Here is a 17,524-nt window from a genome sequence, read left to right on the forward strand (position 1 = left end):
CCGTCCTCATTTTTCCCAAATCATTAAATAAATTAATATACTTATTGAACTAACCCAAAACAGGCGATCGTAAAAGGAAAATACTCAAATGAACCAATGGAATGCTCGCTTATCAAAATCGGAAGTAAATTGCATTTAAAAATTTTTTTTTTTTTAATTTCTATTGGGATGCATAATCTTTATCGTATCGTAATGTAACACATAGAACTTTTTTTATTGCAAGTGAGCTTTGGTGTATTAAATTAACTTTAAGATATTTAAAATCTGTTGATTCCGTTCTTCTTTCTGAAATCATCACATTCTCACTTCTTTTCTTTTATTTACACATAAATGTATTTCCTTAAAATTGTATTTGTCCAGTTAGTATTAGGATTTTCGACCATTTCAAACTAACACTTAAAGTAATGGAAATAAAACCACAAAAGTTTAATATCTAAGACAGACAATCAAGCTATTTAAAGCACACTAAAATTTGCTCATATTCACTTCATCACACACACGTTTCATATACACAAATGCCATTGTACGCGCACACACAAATTTCACATCTTGCTGTGGTGAAGTAGAATGAAAATTGCATGACTTTTCAACACACTTTTTTATACTCATTTGAGCAGAGCTCACAGAGTATATTAACTTTGATTGGATAACGTTGGTTGTACAGGTATAAAGGGATCGAGATAGATATAGACTTCCATATATCAAAATCATCAGTATCGAAAAAAAATTTGATTGAGCCATGTCCGTCCGTCCGTCCGTCTGTCCGTTAACACGATAACTTGAGTAAATTTTGAGGTATCTTGATGAACTTTGGTATGTAGATTCTTGGCCAATCATCTCAGATCGCTATTTAAAATGAACGATATCGGACTATAACCACGCCCACTTTTTCGATATCGAAAATTTCGAAAAACCGAAAAAATGCGATAATTCATTGCCAAAGGAGGTTAAAGCGATGAAACTTGGTAGATGGGTTGACGTTATGACGCAGAATAGAAAATTAGTAAGATTTTGGACAATGGGCGTGGCACCGCCCACTTTTACAAGAAGGTAATTTAAAAGTTTTGCAAGTTGTGATTTGGCAGTCGTTGAAGATATCATGATGAAATTTGGCAGGAACGTTACTACTATTACTATATATGTGCTAAATAAAAATTAGCAAAATTGATTGAAGAACACGCCCACTTTTTAAAATAAAATTTTTTTAAATTCAAATTTTAACAAAAAATTTAATATCTTTACTGTATATAAGTAAATTAAGTCAAAATTCAACTCCAGTAATGATATAATGCAACAAAATACAAAAATAAAAGAAAATTTCAAAATGGGCGTGGCTCCGCCCATTTTCATTTAGCTTGTCTAGAATACTTTTAATGCCATAAGTCGAACAAAAATTTACAAGTCCTTCTCAAATTTGGTAGGGGCATAGATTCTATAACTGCTCTCTGTGAAAATGGGCGAAATCGGTGGAAGCCACGCCCAGTTTTTATACACAGACCACCGTCTGTCCTTCCGCTCGGCCGTTAACACAATAACTTGAGCAAAAACCGATATATCTTTACTAAACTTAGCCCACGTACTTATCTGAACTCACTTTATCTTGGTATAAAAAATGGCCGAAATCCGACCATAACCACGCCCACTTTATCGATATCGAAAATTACTAAAATGAAAAAATGCCATAATTCTATACCAAATACGAAAAAAGGGATGAAACATTGTAACTGGATTGGTTTATTGACGCAAAAAATAACTTTGGAAAAAACTTTGTAAAATGGGTGTGACACCTACCATATTAAGTAGATGAAAATGAAAAAGTTCTACAAGGCGAAATCAAAAGCCCTTGGAATCTTGGCAGGAATACTGTTAGTGGTATTGCATATATAAATAATTTAGCAGTACCCGACAAATGATTTTCTGGATCACCTGGTCCACATTTTGGTCGATATCGCGAGAACGCCTTCACATATACATCTAAGGGCCACTCGCTTTTAAAACCCTCATTAATACCTTTAATTTGATATCCATATCGTACAAACACATTCTAGAGTCACCCCTGGCCCACCCTAATGGGGATATCTCGAAAAGTCGTCCACCTATTGACCTAATGCCCACTCCCTCTTAAAATGCTCAGTAACACCTTTCGTTTGATAACCATATCGTACAAACATTCTAGAGTCACCCCTGGCCCACCCTAATGGCGATATCTCGAAAAGGCGTCCACCTATAGACCTAATGCCCACTCCCTCTTAAAATGCTCAGTAACACCTTTCGTCTGATACCCATATCGTATAAACATTCTAGAGTCACCCTTGTTCCACTCTTATGGCGATATCTCGAAAAGGCGTCCACCGATAGAACTAAATTTACTCCCTTTTAAAATACTCATTACCACCTTTCATTTGATACCCATATCGTACAAACATATTCTAGAGTCACCCTGGCCCACCCTAATGGCGATATCTCGAAAAGGCGTCCACCTATAGACCTAATGCCCACTCCCTCTTAAACTGCTTAGTAACACTTTTCGTTTAATACCCATATCGTATAAACATTCTAGAGTCACCCTAGGTCCACCTTTATGGCGATATCTCGAAAAGTCGTCCACCTATAGAACTAAGGATTACTCCCTTTTAAAATACTCATTACCATCTTTCATTTGATATCCATATCGTACAAACACATTCTAGAGTCACCCCTGGCCCACCCTAATGGCGATATCTCGAAAAGGCGTCCACCTATAGACGTAATGCCCACTCCCTCGTAAAATGCTCAGTAACACCTTTCGTTTGATACCCATATCGTACAAACATTCTAGAGTCACCCCTGGCCCACCCTAATGGCGATATTTCGAAAAGGCGTCCACCTATAGAGCTCATGCCCACTCCCTCTTAAAATGCTCAGTAATACCTTTCGTTTGATACCCATATCGTACAAACATTCTATAGTCCCCCTTGGTCCACCTTTATGGCGATATCTCGAAAAGGTGTCCACCTATAGAACTAAGGATTACTCCCTTTTAAAATAATCATTACCATCTTTCGTTTGATACCCATATCATACAAACACATTCTAGAGTCACCCCTGGTCCACCCTAATGGCGACATTTCGAAAAGGCGTCCACCTATAGACCTAATGCCCACTCCCTCTTAAAATGCTCAGTAACACTTTTCGTTTGATACCCATATCGTACAAACATTCTAGAGTCACCCCTGGCCCACCCTAATGGCGATATCTCGAAAAGGCGTCCACCTATAGACCTAATGCCCACTCCCTCTTAAAATGCTCAGTAACACCTTTCATTTGATACCCATATCGTACAAACATATTCTAGAGTCACCCCTGGTCCACCTTTATGGCGATTTCTCGAAAAGGCGTTCACCTATAGAACTAAAGCCCATTCCCTTTAAAAATACGCATTACCACCTTTCATTTGATACCCATATCGTACAAACACATTCTAGAGTCACCCCTGGTCCACCTTAATGGCGATATCTCGAAAAGACGTTCACCGATAGACCTAAGGCCCACTCCCTCTTAAAATGCTCAGTAGCACCTTTCATTTGATACCCATATCGTACAAACAAATTCTAGAGTCAGCCCTGGTCCACCTTTATGGCGATATCCCTAAATGGCGTCCATCCATAGAACTATGGCCTACTCTCTCTTAAAATACTCTTTAATACCTTCCATTTGATACACATGTCATACAACCACATTCCAGGGTTTCCCTCGTTTCATTTTCCTACATGGTTATTTTCATTTATGTTGTCACCATAGCTCTCAACTGAGTATGTAATGTTCGGTTACACCCGAACTTAGCCTTCCTTACTTGTTATTACATATTTTATAAAATGAAAAGCTAAGTTGATATGTCATATACTTGGCATGTCATGACATTTCTAACCGACTAAAGTCAATTCCCATGGTTCTTAGTGTTATGGGACGTAGAGATTGCTGGTTTAATTCGCTGTATAGAATGTGGTTTGTGCGTGTTGTGCTTTTCCAGTTTTACTCTTTTTTTACATTTTTTATTTTAATTGGATGCTTACAATTCTTTCAGTTTTTCAAATATTCTCCAGCTGAAGTTTATGTTAAATAGCTTTTGATCATTGAGGTAATGAAAAAATACACTATGGTTTAAAAACGCTAATATTTACATTTTAACTTCGACTGAACTGAAGTGAGAACGAAAGAGATTTGAAGAAGAAAGTAACTAAACTATAATATGACTTTTAAGTGGTAAGTTGGTTAAGTTGTAGCGTTCTCCGCCTACCACACCGAAGAACCTGGGTTGAAGGATAAGTAACATCGAAAATTTAGAAAAAAGTTTTTTTCAGTCAGAAAAAAGTTTTTCTAAGCGGAGTCGGCAGTGTTTTGGCAAATACCCCAAGTGCATTTCTGCCACGAAAAGTTTCTCAGTGCAAATGCATCTGCCTCTCTTCGGAGGTTATGGCGCCTTGTATTTATTCATTTATTTAAGTTGGTCAAAGAAAGAAAATTTATATACAAGAAAACTTATAAATGCAGAAAAAAGGGAATTTTTTATCATTACAAATTTGACATAAGATGTGGACTATTCTAAAGCCACACTCGATCTTTAGAGTACAAAAATGCTGCTAGCGCTTTCGTTGGAATTAGTTTTGAAATTGTTGTAAATGGAGTAAGTACATTATCAGTAAATTCAAATTTGCACGTCCTTCGAACACTTACAAAAGGATTTTTTTGTACACTTTAGAGTTTTTGACCTTATGCGACTTCTTATTGACATTATTTCTCTCTCGGATTTGGGATAAATGTCATTGAAATTAGTTCTCTTTCAAAAACGAATTTATGTCAATTGTCGCTGGTTCCAGTAGTTGTACTTCCGGAAGAATTACTTAAAATGTAATGTTAGACGCCTTATAAATTACACGATTGTAGCATTACAAACAAACAATGAAACTTTAGAAAAAAGTTTTTTCAATGAGCAGGGTCGCCCCTCGGTAGTGATTTGTCAAATTCTCCGAGTGTATTTCTGTCGTGAAAAGCTTCCATATGCAGTTCGGAGTCGGCATAAAACATGAGAGTCCCTTCCCGACAGTCTGTAGGAAAAAGTAAAAGGAACTAAACGCAAATTGGAATAGAAGCTTGGCCTGAAATCTGCTCGGGGAAAAATTGCACCAAGCATTTATTTTTTAATCGGCTTCGCATTAGTTTCCTATTGGCTAGTTAGGGATGGGTCACGTAACATTATATTGAAATTTTCTCAGTATCTGTATCATCACAAACGATAAGTTGTCATTAACATATCGATAACGCGCCTGTAAAAACCGGCAACACTCAGGAAAAAAATTTCGATCACTTTTACACAAAGAATCCATACATATTCTATAAAAATCGATAACTTTCGATAAAAAATCGATTATTGTTTGATAACAAATCAGTTACTATTTTATATTAAATCGATAACTTTTCGATCATAAATTGATGACTTTTCTGTATTTTTTTATAACATATCGATAAAAAAATTGACAATATTTCTATAAAAAAATACATAGTTTTTTTCTGATAAAAGGCCTCGCAGTATGCGTGTAGTAAAAAGTGCTAAAAGTATTCTTATGTGTACATTCATATAAAAAACAAATAAGGAAGGCTAATTTCGGGTGTAACCGAATACTACATACTCAGCTGAGAGCTTTGGAGACAAATTAAGGGAAAATCAGCATATAGAAAAATGAACCTTGGGTAACCCTGGAATGTCTTTGTATGACATGGGTATCAAATGTAAGGTACTAAAGAGTATTTGTAAAGGGAGTGAGCCATAGTACTATAGGTGGACGCCTTTTCGAAAAATTGCCATAAAGGTGGGCCAGGGGTGACTCTAGAATGTGTTTGTACGATATGGGTAGCAAATGAAAAGTGCTAATGAGTATTTTAAAAGGGAGTGGGCCTTAGATCTATAGGTGGACGCCTTTTCGAGATATCGCCATAAAGGTGGGCCAGGGGTCACTCTAGAATGTGTTTGTACGATATGGGTAGCAAATGAAAAGTGGTAATGAGTATTTTAAAAGGGAGTGGGCCTTAGATCTATAGGTGGACGCCTTTTCGGGATATCGCCATAAAGTTGGACCAGGGGTGACTCTATAATGTGTTTGCACGATATGGGTATCAAATTAAAGGTATTAATGAGGGTTTTAAAAGGGAGTGGCCCTTAATTGTATATGTGAAAGCGTTTTCGAGATATCGGTCAAAATGTATACCAGGGTGATCCAAAACATCATCTGTCGGGTACCGCTAATTTATTTATATATGTAATGCCATGAACAGTATTCCTGTCATGATTCCAAGGGCTTTTGATTTCGCCCTGCCCAACTTTTTCATTTGCTTCTACTTAATATCGTAGGTGTCACACCCATTTTACAAAGTTTTTTCTAAAGTTATATTTTGCGTCAAAAGACAAATCCAATCACCATGTTTAATCGCTTTTTCCGTATTTGGTATAGATTTATGATATTTTTTTAATTTTTAAAAATTTTCGATATCGAAAAAGTGAGCATGGTCGTAATCGGATTTCGCAAATTTTTAATACCAAATTAAAGTGAGTCCAGATAAGTACGTGAACTAAGATTAGTAAAGATGTATCGATTTTTACTAAAGTTATCGTGTTAACGGCCGAGCGGAAGGACAGATGGACGACTGTGTATACAAACTGGGCGCGGCTTCAACCAATTTCGCCTCTTTTCACAGAAAGCCCTTACCAAATTTCACAAGGATAGGTAAATTTTTTTCGACTTATGGCATTAAAAATAAATGAAAGAGGACGTAGCCACGCCCATTTTGAAATTTTCTTTTATTTTTGTATTTTGGTGCACCATATAATTACTGGAGTTAAAAATAAAATAAATAAAAAAATAAAGGTATTCTATTTTTTGTTAAAATTTTACTTTAAAAATTACTTTTTTTTTAAAGTGGGCGTATTCTTTATCCGATTTTGTTAATTTTAATTTAGCACACATATAGTAATAGGAGTAATGTGCCTACCAAATTTCATCATGATATCTTCAACGACTGCCAAATTACAGCTTGCAAAACTTTTAAATTACCTTCTTTTAAATGGGGGCGGTGCCACGCCCAATGTCCAAACTTTTACTAATTTTCTATTCTGCGTCATAAGGTCAACCCACCTACCAAGTTTCGTCGCTTTGTCCGTCCTTGGTAATGAATTATCGCAGTTTTTCGGTTTTTCGAAATTTTCGATATGGAAAAAGTGGGCGCGATTATAGTCCGATTTCGTTCGTTTTAAATAGCAATCTGGGATGAGTGCCCAGGAACGTACATACCAAATTTCATTAAGATACCTCAAAATTTACTCAAGTTATCGTGTTTACGGGCGGATGGACGGACGGACATGGCTAAATGAATTTCTTTTTTCGCCCAGACCAAGAAGTCTATATCTATCTCGATTAGTTTATGCCGTTTCAGGGTACCGTTATGCGAACAAAATTAATATACTCTGTGAGCTCTGCTCAGCTGAGTATAAAAATATATACCGTGTGAGTTCTTTTGACATCTGCTCGCTATACATAATACATACATATTTATAATTATACATGGATGAAATTTTTATGTCACTTTTTATGCTTCTTTGTTTACATACTTTTGTATACTTCAAGTAAATTTTGATGTATGTCTTAATATTTTATTATTAACATCTTAGTATCATATTAGTATTCTTTTGTTCAAATTTTCGGTTTTCTTATTTATCCAGGCTTACTGTGGGCACATTATTAAGATTCTGTGTATTTTGCAGTTCTTGTTTTACGCTTCTTATTTCATTAGTGCTTTAGTGCAGCTACTATCTTACTTTTCTTTCTAACGTGGCTACGTCTATTTCATTTGCTTAGTTTCAGTTTTCCTTTAGTTTGCTACAATGAAGCTCTTTGAACACGTTCACACACTCACGTACATCAGCAATCAATGCGAACTTATAGTAGCACTTAAAATATTTGATGCCTTGGAATTTTCGTTTTCTTTAATTTAAAGTTTTCTTCTCTCGGTACGTTTAATATATTTTAACGACTTATATCCCTGCACCCCGAATGACACAAGACTTCAGTAATTAAATCATACACAAATCAGGCAACTAAGCAGGAATGTTTTATATTCATACGTTTTTCCTAAGAATGCCACTTTCTTAATGCTTCCGCGGTTTTGTTATCTGTGAGAACATTTCATGGATTTTTCAGCCATCCTGAAACTAAGACAGTTATAGGTATAACACTTCTATTAACATTTTATTATGTGTTGCACAGATGTGGAGGTTGAAGCTAACCGCGAAGACATACATATGTAGGCCTCTGTCAGAAGGCTCGTTGTGATAACACCAAAATAAAACATTACCATTTTGAAGACCTGATAAGGGCTCATAAGTTCCTGATATGCTACTCTACCTCGTAGCATAGATTATCCAGAACGGAGCTCCCTGGCAGCGCTGTTGGGCACCACTTAACGCCGTGCAGTTGCACATGAGAAGGATCGACCCTTTGCTTCTCTTTGTCATATTTAAAACTTTATGGCATGAGAGGTAGGACACTGCTAACCTCTCTGTATAGCTACCAATAAGGAGTTTCTTAGTCTGAGCTCCTACAGATGTGGAAATGTTACACCTACTTAGGGTGTAAAGGTGGCTGAGATCTCTTAACATCAAATTATAGGCAGCCTTGTTCAGATTTTCGAGACCCTGGTGAAAAAGCCAGCATTCGCTTGCGTTATATAGCTTCGGGAATGCATTAATAGTTATGTATGGATGTATGCATGAAACGATGTTCTTTTCATATCAGCTTGACAAACATACATATTTTATGTTTTTAATGGTTAAGAATGCCATCTCTTGCAAAACACTATTCCGTTAAACATTTTAAACTCTTCGTTAAAGTTCTAAGACAAAAGTTCTGTTTTTTGGTATGTTTGTATGTATGTATGTATGTACATATATGCTAATGTGTGTTCACTGTTGTTATTGTTGTTGTAGCGATAAGGACACTCCCCGAAGGCCTTGGGGAGTGTTATCGATGTTCATGGTCCTTTGCCGGATGCAAATCCGGTACGTTCCGCTACCAAGCCCGACCATCTCGGGAACGATTTGTTAAGTTCACAGGCGACCTTCTAGGCCATCCCGCCCTCTCACACCCTAGATCCATGAGGAGTTTTGGGTCGCAAGAGACTCGCCTATTAATGAAATAGGATTCGCCACGGATAGGTTAGGTTGACAATTGGGTTAGAGAAGCAATATATTGCACTAACCCCTTGAGAGGGTTGCGCTATACAACCCATTGATCAATTTGGTATTTTAGTCGCCTCTTACGACAGGCATACCTACCGCGGGTATATTCTAACCCCATAACCTGCTGCTGTTTGTTCAGTAAGGAGATTTAATTTATCTATATATATATGGAAGGATGTACATATTTTTTAGTATACGTCTTATGGAGTCCGAAACCACTTCTCCTATTTCATTCAAATTGGCAGGATAACTTAACCGGATAGTATTTCTGTTAAGTTTATTTCCGGGAAGTGGACCACGGATCGATCTGTTCCAACAAATTATATTGATGGTTCGATTTACCTGAAATTTAGTGTATAGGTAGCCTTTGCCTAGGTCAGTATTTACGATACTGGTCAATGATGCCAAAGAAGCATAACAATTCACACGCGTACGTAAGTACATGCACTCATTTTACAAGTTTAATTTTCATAACAGAAATTTTTGTACTCAAAACTTTTTTTTGCAAATATCTTGAGTTCTTACCATCATTACTCAGCCAATATTTTAATTGCAAACAAAATATATTTATTTCTTGCTTACTCACCAATTATTTATATATAGAGATGCTCACATTCGGACATACATACACACATGCAAAATATATGTGTGTACCTGCAGCAAAAATAATTATAGATTCACTTTCAATGGGTTTGGTTTCGAAATTTTATTTACATACTCTATCAACAATATAATATATTATAGGTTTTAATTAAAAATATATTTCAAATGAATTGGTTATATTTTGATTGGAACATTTTTCTCACATACAACGAGCAACTTTACTAAATATGCCTACAAACATAGATATTTTTAAACATAATACATACTACCATAAATTAATGATAAGTATGAGCCACATATTGAGGTCAAAATTCAAAAGTACTCAACCATTTTCGGAATTCATACAATTTTGCTTCACGATGCATGGCTTTCCACAAGTGAAGAATAATAAATCTTTACGCGCGGATATGACATTAAAGTAAAACTACAAAAAGGCGGCCCAACAATGATAAAGAACAAAAAGCATTGGGGACATCAGTTGGTTGTTGATGCTCGTAACTGTTAAACATAACTTTGCATCTACTCAATACATTTATGCAAAGACATATCTCTGCAAATAATGCGATTAGTCAAGGATGAATCCGAGATGAGTCGCAAATGAGTATGCGAACAATGCCAGTTTTGATCTTTTTGTATGAGTTGAACTGCCCCCTTTTGTTTGAGCATGTCCTATGAAGAGACTAATTGTACCCATTTATACCCAAAAGGGTGCGATTGGACCAATCCGTTTCCTCCCATATAGGAACATATGAAGACTAGTCCCTTTTCGTATTAATAGGGACTCAAATATGGCTAAGTCGCATTTTTATCCCCAATGAAAATAGAATGATACTCTAATGGTAGTGGACGCTTTCTTGTGTCAAAAGACGCGTATTGACCTCGACAACAATAGTCCGAAGGCGGAAAAGAAAAATTTTACCTGGTGCAGTGATAGAATATTTTGCCCAATGCAATCAGAATATAAGTGAATTTATCACTAATGGTTATGTTAATGAAAGTGAAAGCATCTCAAAATAAAACCCAACAATAGATGACAAAGAAGGTAATAAGGTATTGCAAGCCGAATTTTTATTTTTTTTTTTTTATTTAAGCCGAATGCCAAATTAGGAATTGTCGACCAAATGCGTTCGGCTTCGACAAACTTTATCGCTAAAAGCGATTGATATTTTTTCGTTGCGTTTCGTCCGGTTTGACAAGACTTTTACCAGACCACAGTAGACCATAGTTCACCAACTCCGCTAAACAAGTTTAAATAGTTAATTGGCGCAGAACACCTGAGCGGACAATGTCGGACAGGGCCTCTTTGTACCCCTGTGTGTAGTGTCGGACAGGGCCTCTTTGTACCCCTGTGTGTAGTGTCGATCAGGTTTTCTTTGTACCCCCACGAGTACTGGCGGACAAATACTTTTTCTACACTGTGTATACCTTACGGGATACTGTTCGAAGGTCCCCTTTGTACCACAACGGGTGATGTCGAACAGGTCCTCTTTGTACGTGTTCGATTACTGTCGGGAAGATCCCTTTCGTACCTCTGCGGGTGCTATCGGACAGATACTCTTTCTTCGCGCACGAGTACTGTCGAATAAGTTCTCTTTCTACCCATATAGGCATTCGTGCCGATTTTACAATTTTTTTTAACTTTAAGAAAATATTTTTATTTTCGTATTGGTATTTTAGAAAAATTAAACAAAAACAAATTCTGCGATAATGAAACCTAGGATACTTGTATATTAGGTTCAGTATGCGGCTCGGCATATTTGTGAAATAATATTTGTTTTTTTTATCCATCGTTTTGTTTTTTTTTATTGTTTCCTAAAATTTGCTACATAAGTTTCCAACGGACGTATTCCAACTGTACCCAAAAGGGACTAGAGGGGATCAATTACCTTATATATTATTTCTATATGCTGTTTTTATGTACAGCTCCATTTTTCGCTCTTATTTGGAATCCAAATCTATAAATAAAGTTTTGGTTGTAAAGATTGAGATTCGTACAATTAGCGAGCTTTGGGCATTACGGGTCGTAGTTTAGCTATATTTTATTAAAATAATTTGTTAAAAATAAACGAATGTGAGCACTACTACTATGGCACTACTGTGAATATTTGATTAGAACTAACACTTATTAACGACAGTTGCTAACATTCGTCAGGAGACGTTTATATTTGTTGCGCAAGATGTGCACGGGCCCGGCTAGTACCCCATTAAAGACAAAAGAGATCAATCGCAGATCACTCTTTGGAATTAGTCACATGATTTTTTGTAGGGTATGCTTATTTACCTATATATATACATACATGACAACACCTAACCCCATTTAAAATATGTATATACAGTTTCTATACGTAGGAATAATGCGAGTGTCAACGTCATTGATCGCCACTGCGTATACGTAATATTTTTCCAATCATCAACAGCTTGTTTTATTGTCGCCTCAAGTTTTCAGTAAGCAAGTGAGCTTCATTTCATTTTGCTTGAAAATTAAATTTACTTTGGTTGAGAAATCTTCCCCAAGATAGGATACTAAAAATGTCATGCTTTAGTATGTTTAAATGTTTATATAGACACCCCAGCAAAACTGAACTGGTTCTGTTTTTTCGGAAGTAAAAGACTCCTGAAATTGGGGAATACCGCTGTTACTCTGTGACAAAGACAAGTACTTTGGGTATATGCTTGAATGCAAGCCAAGTAAAGCCAGTCGAAACTTTTTATGACTGTCTGGGGCTGCTCTCATAAAGATACGTGGCTAAAAGGTGGGAAGCGTTACAGCGAGTGGCGATAGTTGAAATAAATAACCGCATAGAAATACACTGGCGCTAAAGGCAATGCTAAAAATTTTCCTCGCTGAAATTGTGGGAAAAATCATAGTTGCCAGGTGAAGAACTAAGCCTCGTAACGCGGAATATAAGATTTTGATCACTGGCACATTACCAGCGTTTGTTGCTAGTAGAACAAAATACTGCAAGCGTCTTCCTCCTGTTGTCAGAGTACCACTCGAAAATTCAAGCTGTAGGATTATTGCAATGTCTTTCAGGCTCAGGTCACCACTCTTAAAAACTCGGTAGATGGATGGCTAACCGTCGCTTTTTGTTACAGGGAGTTTAGTACTTACTCGGAAAGTCGGGCGCAAAGTCAAAGCACTCGGCTCAGCACAGTGGGGTCGAAAACTGTCATGGATAGCTTGAACCTCCTCGCTGCACCATCGTGATAGGTTTTGATACATTTTATCGAATGTGCCAAGGCATTAGGATATCCATGGAAAATGTCACGCTGATTTCTTGGCCTAAGGCATTTGCTGGCTACTTACTGTATGAATAGGTACACTGTATACCTCATTCAGCTATAGGTTTGCCATAATATCCTCGACAGCCCCGACCTGTGTGAGTATCGGTGGGGACAAATTCGATTTTACTTAGGTTTGGTTGAGTTGAACTGGAAAGTCAATAAAGACCTCACATGGACTGTTTGGGTCGATAGTGTTACCAGAATTTGTTTGACCACCAAACATTAAAAACACCAACTAGGTACTAGGACTTATGTTACAAAGTAACTTTGTCCTTTTGGCGAATACTTAAAGTTTTCTAGGTCCTAGCTCAGTAGCTGACTCGAGATTTGATAATTCTGCTGCCCCTTTTAGCTGGAACCTTGGCCCAACGAGCGCAACACAAAAGGACATAGAACGTGCTCAACAGTTTCATCCTGTAGCTCGTACTTCATTCATGAGTCTAGTATCGTAAGATTGTGTCCATGCCTTTCCTGCTTGATGGATGAGATGCAACTCCTGTCGACTTTTTATTTCTTCCAAGTAGATTGGGACGTTAACCAGAGATTCAGCGAATGCTTCAACCTCATTTGTAAACTCATTGGCCTTTAGTTACCTTCTATCCCTTTATCACCGTGAACCCATCACCCACACCAACTCACACAGAAAAGAAATCATGTAAACAGAAGCTTATCCAAGAGATACACATCGGCTATCGAAGGTAGTGCTTCTGTCGCGGGCACCACAGTAAGGCATACATCATGAAACTTTCGTATAGTCACCCAAGAACATGTGACATTAATTAAAACTTTAAAATAAGAAAACACTTAACCAATTGAAATATATTTACATATTTACCCTAACAAAAAGTTACAAATTTCAACACTAAAACTCATTTTTAAGCTCTTGCGCACGCACAAAACATAAATAAATGTATTTATCTCTCTTCCTTGACAGGAGCCGATAGCGAAATGAGCTAAAATATGATGATTAATATTCTTTGAAGTGTCAAATAGGACCTGAAGCAATAAATGGCAGAACACGCACCGCACTCATGGTAGAGGGAGAGGAGCAACAGAAGCAGTACAAAAAACGAGCAGCAAATTACAGCGACAACAGTAAGTACATATGTATTTCACTTTAGCAATTATTGAAAATTCTTGCTAGTTGCACAAACTCTTATGTGGTGCTATGTCGGGTATTGAGTTCATGCCAGCGGGTAAATTGCAATTACTATGAGACTCTCAATGGGATTACCAATATTGCGTTACTGTGTATATGTTGTCGTGAATATTTATTAGACTGAATCGAAAAAAGTTCCAAAAGTTCGCGCCTAAACTAAAAGCTTGAAAATTAAAAGCAAATTATTTTATCCATTTATATACAGCTAAAATTAATTGTTGTTATAACTTGGTTATCCCGCAACTGATTTTTATACTCAGTTGAGCAGAGCTCACAGAGCCATGTCCGTCCGTCCGTCCGTCCGTTAGCACGATAACATGAGTAAATTTTGAGGTATCTTGATGAAATTTGGTATGTAGGTTCCTGAGCACTCATCTCAGGTCGCTATTTAAAATGAACGATATCGGACTATAACTACGCCCACTTTTTCGATATCGAAAATTTCGAAAAACCGAAAAAGTTCGATAATTCTTTATCAACTTGGTAGGTGGGTTGAACTTATGACGCAGAATAGAAAATTAGTAAAATTTTGGACAATGAGCGTGGCACCTCCCACTTTTAAAAGAAGGTAATTTCAAAATTTTGCAAGCTGTAATTTGGCAGTCGTTGAAGATATCATGATGAAATTTGGCAAGAACGTTACTCCTATTACTGTATGTATGCTTAATAAAAATTAGCAAAATCGGAGAAGGACCACGACCACTTTTAAAAAAAAAATTTTAAAGTAAAATTTTAACAAAAAATTTAATATCTTTACAGTATATAAGTAAGTTATGTCAACATTCAACTCCAGTAATGATATGGTGCAACAAAATACAAAAATAAAAGAAAATTTCAAAATGGGCGTGGCTCCGCCCGTTTTCATTTAATTTGTCTAGGAAACTTTTAATGCCATAAGTCGAACATAAATTTGCCAATCCTTTTGAAATCTGGTAGGGGCATAGATTTTATGACGTTAACTGTTTTCTGTGAAAATGGGCGAAATTGGTTGAAGCCACGCCCAGTTTTTATACAAAGTCGTCCGTCTGTCCTTCCGCATGGCCGATAACACGATAACTTGAGCAAAAATCGACATATCTTTACTGAACTTAGTTCACGTACTTATCTGAACTCACTTTATCTTGGTATAAAAAATGAAAGAAATCCGACTATGACCACGCCCACTTTTTGATATCGAAAATTACGAAAAATGAAAAAAATGCCATAATTCTATACCAAATATGAAACATGGTATTTGGATTGGTTTATTGACGCGAAATATAACTTTAGAAAAAACTTTGTAAAATGGTTGTGACACCTACCATATTAAGTAGAAGAAAATGAAAAAGTTCTGCAGTGCGAAATAAAAAACCCTTGAAATCTTGGCAGGTATTACATATATAAATAAATTAGCGGTATCCAACAGATGATGTTCTGGGTCACCCTGGTCCACATTTTGGTCGATATCTGGAAAACGCCTTCACATATACAACTACCCCCACTCCTTTTAAAACTCTCATTAATACATTTAATTTGATACCAATATCGTACAAACACATTCTAGAGTCACCCCTGGTCCACCTCTATGGCGATATTTCGAAACGGCTTCCACCTATAGAACTAAGACCCACTCCCTTTTAAAATACTCATTAACACCTTTCATTTGATACACATATTGTACAAACGCATTCTAAAGTCACCCCTGGTCCACCTTTAGGGCGATATCTCTGAAAAGGCGACCACCTATACAACTACCACCACTCCCTTTTAAAACCCTCATTAATACCTTCAATTTGATACCCATATCGTACAAACAAATTCTAGGGTCACCCCTTGTCCACCTTTATGGCGATATCTCGAAACGGCGTCCACCTATGGAACTAAGGATCACTCCCTTTTAAATACTCATTAGCACCTTTCTTTTGATACCCATATTGTACAAACAAATTCTAGGGTCACCCCTTGTCCACCTTTTTTGCGATATCTCGAAACGGCGTCCACCTATCGAACTAAGGATTACTCCCTTTTAAAATACTCATTAACACCTTTCATTTGATACCCATATCGTGCTAACAAATTCTAGAGTCAACCCTGATCCACTTTTATGGCGATATCCCTAAATGGCGTCCACCTATAGAACTATAGCCTACTCCCTCATAAAATACTCTTTAGTGCCTTTCATTTGATAGACATGTCATACAAACACATTCCAGGGTTTCCCTCTCTTCATTTTCCTACATGGTTATTTTCCCTTATGTTGTCACCATAGCTCTCAACTGAGTATGTAATGTTCGGTTACACCTGAACTTAACCTTCTTTACTTGTTAAATTTGATATGCTATGACTTTCTTGTGACACTTTCTATAACTACATATAATGGCCGTTTGAGCTTTAAAGTTGCTTTCTTATAGCTTTATCCGCTAAACCAATTGTAGCCCCTTTAAGTATGGTTTTCTATTTACCAAATAAGAAAAAATCGAGCTTGTGAAAATTAATGCAGAGCACAAAAACATATTCAAGAGAATTCGGGAGCTTTTCAAACAAACATAGTAACATTTCAGTATCATCAATCGGATACTATATAGGATGCTCAGTATAAGCTTCAAATTTAGGGCCAAATTTTGGCAATACTTTTGTTTGTCATTAAGTCTAATAAATAAATAAATATAAGCCGCGATAACCTCCGAAGAGATTTTAAGCCGAATTTTAAATTTTTCTTACAAATTAGCGGGACGAGACCGACTCCGAAAGGCATCATCACGGTAGATGAGTTTTCACTGAGAAGCTTTCATGGCAGTAATACGCCAGGAGCGCTTGCCGAATCACTGTTGAGGGGCTACACCGCTTAGAAAAACTTTCTTCTAATTAAAAAACTTGTTTCTAAAAATTTGGTGTTACTTTGCCTGGGAGCTAAACCCTAATTAAAAAACTTGTTTCTAAAAATTTGATATTACTTTGCCTGCGAACTAGACCCACGACCCGAGGTGTAGTAGGAAGAGTACGCTACCGCCAAACCATGGCGGCCACCGGTTGACGTAGGGTAGGTTAAGCTGGCTGGTCTGCGAGGAACACACCGAACTAGTCCGTTGTGCTACCACGAAGTTTGCTTAACAGCCAAATTAGAAAACCCTATCAAAACAAGGATCTACGTCTTCTTGGCAAATACCATAAGATTCCTTATAGCTGGAGTTTTAGCGCAGGTTTTGTGCTCGATCGTTTTCTCCTCCAACCCT

General features: G+C 36.9%; 1 long non-coding RNA gene across 1 annotated transcript in view; it reads left to right on the plus strand.

The window, feature by feature from the left end:
* The window catches only part of LOC137235665 (uncharacterized), an 85,913-nt gene that overhangs the window by 55,863 nt on the left and 12,526 nt on the right, over positions 1 to 17,524 (plus strand). Inside the window, exon 2 of the long non-coding RNA XR_010948015.1 lies at positions 14,088 to 14,248. This is a non-coding gene — a long non-coding RNA (uncharacterized lncRNA). The remainder of the gene's footprint in view (positions 1 to 14,087; positions 14,249 to 17,524) is intronic.

The sequence above is a fragment of the Eurosta solidaginis genome, unplaced genomic scaffold (genome assembly GCF_040869045.1).
Source record: "Eurosta solidaginis isolate ZX-2024a unplaced genomic scaffold, ASM4086904v1 ctg00001046.1, whole genome shotgun sequence".
In the NCBI taxonomy this organism is placed as follows: domain Eukaryota; kingdom Metazoa; phylum Arthropoda; class Insecta; order Diptera; family Tephritidae; genus Eurosta; species Eurosta solidaginis.